This window comes from Halyomorpha halys, unplaced genomic scaffold (assembly GCF_000696795.3).
Source record: "Halyomorpha halys isolate HHAL.00 unplaced genomic scaffold, Hhal_1.1 Scaffold46.1, whole genome shotgun sequence".
NCBI classification, from domain to species: domain Eukaryota; kingdom Metazoa; phylum Arthropoda; class Insecta; order Hemiptera; family Pentatomidae; genus Halyomorpha; species Halyomorpha halys.
In genome coordinates this window covers 942,834-950,651 of record NW_027109456.1, presented here as the reverse complement: position 1 = coordinate 950,651, position 7,818 = coordinate 942,834, and the positions used below count along the sequence as shown (strand labels likewise).

The 7,818-nt window shown below is 29.8% G+C and overlaps 1 protein-coding gene across 6 annotated transcripts in view; it reads left to right on the top strand.

The window, feature by feature from the left end:
• Pde9 (phosphodiesterase 9) overlaps positions 1-7,818 on the top strand; it is a 681,542-nt gene that overhangs the window by 130,884 nt on the left and 542,840 nt on the right. The gene's annotated exons all lie outside the window — the stretch shown is intronic.

Here is a 7,818-nt window from a genome sequence, read left to right as displayed (position 1 = left end):
AAGTATACTGAGCTGTTCGAAACAAAATGGCAGAAATGCCTCCTTTGGCGTAGGGAAATGACATGTTATTATTATAAAATTATTTTTATATTATTTTATTATTTATTTGTATTCTTCACTGAGTGCACCCTCTACCATCTCTCTTATAATATACATGGTATACAACTTACGTATCATTATTATTGTTCTAGTATTTTCATAAAATTATGGTTCTTTATTTATTTACTAGTTTATTAAAACAGATGGTGAAATATAAAGTCACAAAATATGTACATTATTTTTCATTATGGATTCATGTGAAAAATCTATATTCTATCTGTTTTTTTAAATAGCAATAAAGTATCATAATATAATTTTCCTTTTAATTCCCACCTGGCATCCAATCGGAATGATGGAAAAGACTTTATCTTTGATTATAATGGTTATGATCGTATTCAGATATTTTTCCCTCACCCCTATCAGTAAATAACAGTGTTGTGGAAAATTGAAAATAAATATGAATCAATTTTATTTTATTTTTGAAGTATAATAAAAGTAAAAATCTTGGAAGTGCTCTATTTTTAAGAATATTAAGTTTATTCTCAATAAAGTTTGACTTGTCCCATATTACGAAAGCATATTAAAATAGTTTGTATTATTTGTAATTTTTTTTCAATGTTTATTTATTGCTATTTACAACTGTACATTATAATACATTTAGAAATATTTGTAATTTAAATTTGTATTAAGTATAATTTGGAACTTGAGTTATTCGCATTCTTAAAGCCTAGTATATTTTTATCTATTATTTATAGAAATATTTTTGTCGTTGATCATTCGAGGAGAATGATATATAAATTTAAATATTATATGTTGTATAATTTATTTTCCTGCTTATGTCCCTTTAAGTATTTGTCTAGGTTGAAAATAAAAATAAAAATATTTTTGTCATTTTTAGTGTGTAGATTGTCTGTATAATCAAATAGTGTTTGTAATTTCTCGTCACCTAGCACTTATCACACAGTTTACTTACCCTGATAACATATTAGCCATGATCTGTCTATAATGTTGCCCTAAAAATCTATGAACTTAATAAAAACCTCCAATGAAATAGAAATTGAAAAATCCAAAAAGTATTATTCACTCCAAATATTGTATTTAATTTCCTGGTTTGAAAAAAATAATAAAAATTAATCATTCCATTGAGAATATTTCCCATTATTTGTTTTTGTTGTCTTATTACACGCACGTAATCTAATTCAATGAATAATGAAAAAAATGGTAATAAATAATAAACTAAGAATCTGATTGGGCAAAGCTATTTTACTCAGCAGAATTAATCTGCATTATAGCAGATACTTTTTGATTAATTAATTGTTATATAATTATGTATATTAATTTTGATAATTATAAACGATTATTAATTAATGTAATTTCCATTTAATTTTCCTACTTAGTAGTAGCTGTTTGTGAAATAGTTAAGACGAAACCATTACTAAAACATAGCGATTCTGTCCTGAATATAAGATAATAATGAATTTTTATTTTTATAATTTTTCTGATTTTCTTCAAGTTTCTAATAAAATTATTAAACTGGCATACGAAACTGCCAACGTTCTCAACTAAACCATCACTAAGGCAAATCCATCAACTTATAATAATAATTTTTTTTAGATCAACATGGGTTACCCAGTAAAAGAAAAAATATTTTTTTAAAATATACAGATATAAAAAACAGATAATTATAATTAAAAATAATTATTTTATTGTGCGTAATCGTAAATCAGACAAAATTTGTTTTGCTACCAAAGAATATTCCCACCCAATATTTTATTTTTAAGCACTAGGTATTCAAAAAGCACTTATATATTCTATACAAAAACCTATAATAATGAAAATAATGAAGGCCTAACGAACCCGAAGGCATCCTTCCAGTGATGCTCCTCCAAACCGCAATCCTCCCATCTACGTTTCGGTGTACCCCTCGGACGTTTACCCGTCGGTTCAGTGTTTATTAACATTTTAGGGATCCGCTCGTTACTAAGCCCTACAACACGCTCATCTTATACGCCACAATGCTATAACTTGAATTATATTTACCAGAGTATAGGTCCCTTAATTCAACGTTGTGTAACACAGAAATCTATATCAGTATCAAGTGTTTCGGCACATAAATATATAAATTGTTAAATATGTCTGTTTGATTACAAAGGGAAAATGTATAGACATATGTAAGATTTCGGTGATTATTTTCTACGTTGTTGTATATTGTTACATAATAAAATATTGAGTAGCTTTTAAATGTTTTTATGGATTGTGGATAAAAATGAGAGAAATAATGGCAATATCTCAGGAAATTGTGGCAGAAGCAAATATTTAGGTCCCATTTCTAATTTACAGAAGTCTGCCGTGCTAGTAATGTCGTAATAGTGAGAATGTATGGCAGTCCTTGTTTACATTAGCCTGAAGGTTCGGCGTTGATGACCGGCAGGTTTTTCGCCCTAATTTCTGGCTAAACAAAAAAAAACATTAGCCTCATCAACAGTTTACTATGGTTAAAAAATGACAAAAGTTAATGTTTAAATACACCGTATAACAATATATTAGAAATTATAAGATTGACAGTTCACTGTTAAAGCGTCTAGATATGGTTTGTCTACAATGGCCAGTTGGTTATCGCGCATACAGAGATAGTTGGTAGTTCTAAAATTCCTCTAGAAAATCCTTATAGTACGATAATACTGTCATGATAGCAAATGTCTTAGTTTCCACGATTTTATTGGTTCCTATCACTATTACTGTTGCCAGCATTGTTGGACCTGGACTTTACATACTCGGTGTTTATTTAATAATTTATGATGAATATGTTAAAAGTAGTATGCATTTAGTATCATATTATACAAATACGTAGGAATATGAATGTAAATTTATTTATTCATCTTTTTTATTTGTAGTTCCGCAATCCAGAAGTTTTCCCAACACTTACATAACCGTTACTAGTTAAGGAAAAATCTTTCTTATTATTGTCATAGAGACTTGTTCCGGAGTCGCCGTGAAGATGTGTTCTTTAGATGGGTCTGGGAGATAAGGCACGTTCTCAAGTGTTCTTAGTTGAAAACTGGCCGGCATTGACTTACCCAGCTCTGATAGAAAACACCCTCTCGCCTTTCATCTTCTTCTGTAGAGTGGTCGATCGAAATAACGTCTCTCTATGTCTTAATTTGTCTTATATCAAGTAATAAAAAAAAAGTTAATTTGTGAATCCCTTATTAAAGTGAAACGCTGTGCAATATTAACAGTCGTTTCATATCCCACCGTTTCCAATATATTTGTTCTAACACGAGTTTTATTAAGAAGTATGCCCCTGTTCCACACCAAATATGAGAAAAAGATAGTCAAGAGGCGCGGTCAACAAATAGAGAGGAAAACACTTTATTAAAAAAAATGTGCTACTCAACTTCATTGGGTTGCCTTATACAAGCATACTTTTGACTAGTGAAACACATTTTTTTTTAGAATCCTATTAATATCAATTGTCACAGCATATTTTTTTTAAATTATCGCATTAAAAAAAAATCTGACGTTTCGACCATAAACTCAGGTCATTATCAGGGCTGAAAAAACAAAAAGGAGATAACAATCGTATTCCGAAAAAAATAAAAATATATTTTTTTTGTTTATTTATTGACATTTAAAACTGTACTTAAAATACAAGTAAAATTGAAGTAAGATCATAATGGTATGATACAGGCTTGTTGACAATCTACCCGTATTACTCTAAAAAAATTTTTACAATATAAGGTATCGAGAAGATCTTTCCAAGCGCTTCGGAGGATTATCAGTAATGGAAAAACTAGCAAGGCTAGAAACTAGTGCGTTTCAGTGGTTTTGGAGTTTATAATGGAAGAATTGATATCTGGTTCGGGCTAGATAGGTTACATAAGGAACATTAAGGTCTTTTTGGATTATTTTATTTTTGACTAAGTAAGAAGCATTGAGGATTTTACGAAGGATTTTGGATTGTAAGGATTGGATACGAGAGGAATTCGAAGGTTTAGTGGAGCCCTAAAGCTCGTATGTTCAGATAGTTCTTATTGGTATCGTGTTGATCAGTCTTTTGTGATGAATTCGAAGTATAGACCGTTTGTCTAGTAAGTGCTGTAATTTTCGGAGTCGACGTGCAATTTCCTGTCTTTTCAGTTTTGTATGAGGATTCCAAGTTAGTCGAAGGTAGCGGATCTGTTCTGCAGGGGTAAGAGCAACATTATTAAAGTATACTGTAGGTCAATCGGCAGGTTTACGACGAAGAGTAAAGGTGATTTGATTTGTTGCGATTTATTTTTATTCTCCAATTTTGGCACTATTCTTCGAGGGTTGTGATAAGGGACTGGAGAATTTAGGATGCAATCAAAGGGTTATTATTAACTGCGATCACACATTTGTGCACATACGTGGTGAGGATAGTGTTAGGACTTGTTGGGATGTCTGTATAGACGGTTTAGAGGATAGGACCGAGGATATTACCTTGAGGAACACCCAGCGGACTGAGAATAGAGGAATGGATAGGAACCATTGTGGTTTACTTGGATATCAATATATCAATGAGAAAGTACGGTAGAAGGTAGGAATTTACAGAGTTTGTAAAGCAGTCCCGGGTGCCAGACTCTAACAATGCCTGCACTTAAAATAAATAAATAAAAGGAAAAAAAGAGGGATTTGTTTATTTCTTTTATATTTTTCTAAGTTATGGTTAACTATTTTTTTGGTGTTTGCAGCTCTGATGAATACCTGAAATTCAGGCCGAAACGTTGGGACAAATAAATGAGTTTTTGTATATTCGTGTTTTTTGCTGACCGCTTATAGGTTAAAAGTTTATTTCATGATATGCCACGATTCATACTTTCTTCTGACATGATCTTGCAAAGTTGGGCCGTCTCTTGTTTTAATTTACGTAACTCTAAATGATTTTTCTCTTCATATATTTTTCTAGGACGGATTATTTTTTCTTTATTGTTAAAGTTACTTTATTGAAATTCTTTCTCCAAGCTTCAATATTTTTATCATTAATCCCAATAATTATAAATAAATTAAAAGAATATACGAATTAAAATGCCCATTCTATAAAAGCTTCTCTTCATTAGATTTGATTTGGTTTTATGAGAGCCAAGTCTTGCTGTCTGAATATTCTCCGGCTCATTTATTCATTGCTATTTTAGAAATAATTATGATTGAGAGGTATAACTTGAATAACCAAAAAATTATTTCATCATACCGACGTTTCGACCTGAGTTTCAGTACTTCATTAGGGAATTTAGCAGGGCATCCTGACCAAAACTCACTTGTATTAAAACTCAAATTGATTAAATAGGAAGTGACTGACGGTATTGAACCTGCATTGCATACGTATTTTCTTTTAAATACTCTATAGCATATTTGTTGTTGTGTTTGCGGATTTGAGGGTTGGTTCCTTACTGCAGTATATGGTTAATTTAAGTGTCATGTCTTACATGGTGTACTTGCTCCTTACATAATAATTTAATAAACAAAATGCTGGTTGTCTATGTTTTACTTATTTTAGACGAGGTTTGTGCACTAATTTCATAATGTAATGATTTATGGTTGTAAAAATCAGATTAAGTACCATCATTTCCTGAAACTCTTTGTGCCTCGACTCGTCTCTGAAATGAGTATCTAACATTGAGATCGACCACAGTTATCAATGCTATATGTACAATCATAAAGAACAAATAAAAAAACAAAAAAAAAAAACGAACTTTGAAAAATTCATGTTTTCATTTTTTTGTGCAATCAGTTTACGTTACAAATATATTCTTATATTTGTTTTTGTACAGTTAAAATTAGAAAATAAGACTTATTTTTACAATTTTTTAAATCAGCATTGACGAAAATTTGAGATTTTTAATTATGTTAAGGTATATACTTTCTTAACATAATTAAAAATCTCAAATTTTCGTTAATGCTGATTCTTTTGATAATTTTGATTTTTTCTTTTTATCATGGCTATTGAAAAACATCTAGTAATTTTTTTTAAATTCCCATTATTTAAATAACATAAAAAATGTTCAATAATCAATGAATATAAGTAGCGTTGCTTCCATTTACCTATGAGTAGCTTGAATAATTGAAATTCTATTAAATTTTGTAAGGTTTTTATGTCATATAGAAAAAATTTTAATTGTGAAACATCCTAATGAATTTTATTAACTTTTAGCACTAGATTCTTGGCAAATATCATTCTTATTCTCTTTCTTGCCTCATTCTTAAGGAATTATTGTGTGCTCTCTGCGATTTTCAATTAAGTTCTTGTCATCAGCAAGTAGTAGTTGAGTTGTATATCAATAAATTTCTGTGACTATTTTCGTTACTTATTTAGGATAATAGACACTTTCTAATTTCGGTATAAATAAATTGATCATTTTATATATTTTCTTAGTGACCTAAGGTTTTCAGTCTGATCTTCTTGGCACTTTGAAGAGAAAAGTTAATTACTTTAAAATGCAACTAAACTGAAGGTATCAGAGTTTGTAGATTTGCTTCTTAAGCATTCAAATACCGATTTATCATAAAACAATTCACTAATTACAAAATTTTCTTGATCGGTCGAGGTGACAGAAAAGATCGTTTAAGTGCATTAATATTAGGTTTATTCCAAATTGACTTTTTGATCATTATCAAATCGTTGTTGGTACGCAAGTTTGAAATCGTTCAATCGTTTGCCAATTTGTTGATGGTCAAAATACGTTAGGAACAAGCCTGTTGTATTATTAATTACTTGGCTTTATCTTTTACTTGTAGAATTAGTTACTAAATATCGACCAAAATCATTTTTCCACGATTTTCTGTTACAAAACTATTTAACAATGCACATTTTTATGAGTTTTACAGTGAATATATTTTAAATTTATTTGTAACGGTTTGGCCTTAATTAATTGGTCATTCTCAAACCCAATTCTCACTCAAGTCACATTACCAAAATATAGTTTCACCCATACAACACATGGAAGTACTTGTAAATTATTATGGGCATTTCTTGTTCGTTTTATTCTCTTATTTAGTTTGTCAGTTTTCCGGTGAACTTATTTTTTTTTATTTTGAAATCCAGCAAAATATTTTTCACTTTTCCTTTTTACTCTAACTTTGTTAAGGTTCCTAATCATTTTTACTAATATTTAATCATAAATAATTAATCTGAATAAGAAAACTAATAATGGAAAAAAAATGTTTAGTATAGATAATTGTAGAGTTAGGTTTTTCACATTTACGGTTAGTTAGAGTGCAATAGAATTGTGCTCTGGTGTAATGAAGTGTATGGAGAATTCTGCCCGCTCCACATCACTACACAAAACCCACTCTGGATAATGTGTCAGGAACCATTTAGCTAGGAGCGGTTGGTGCAGAGTGATAGTGGATGTCTTGATACTGGAGCTCTAAAACTATGATTTGTTAGCTCTGCCAAATTAGATCATGAAAATAATCATCATGAATGTTTATTAGATGAAGTTCTAAGAAATACTAAATTACTTGAGTGCTATAATTGTTAAGATGTTCTGTACCAAGTTTTATCAAATCCTAATAAATCTACTCATCCATTTTTATCATAATTACAGATTATCTATTTTTTTCCTTTTAAAATATTATATCTTTTATTTTTTTGAAACAGACCTAATAGTACAAGAGTAGAAAAAAGGCAGTTATTCCACCCCAATTTTTAATTATACTAATGAAAACTATGTACAATTACTAGTCAAAATTGATGAGTCTGCCATGTAGAAGGAATAAAGAATGGCGGCTGTTTTAAAACATATATTATTTTATCAT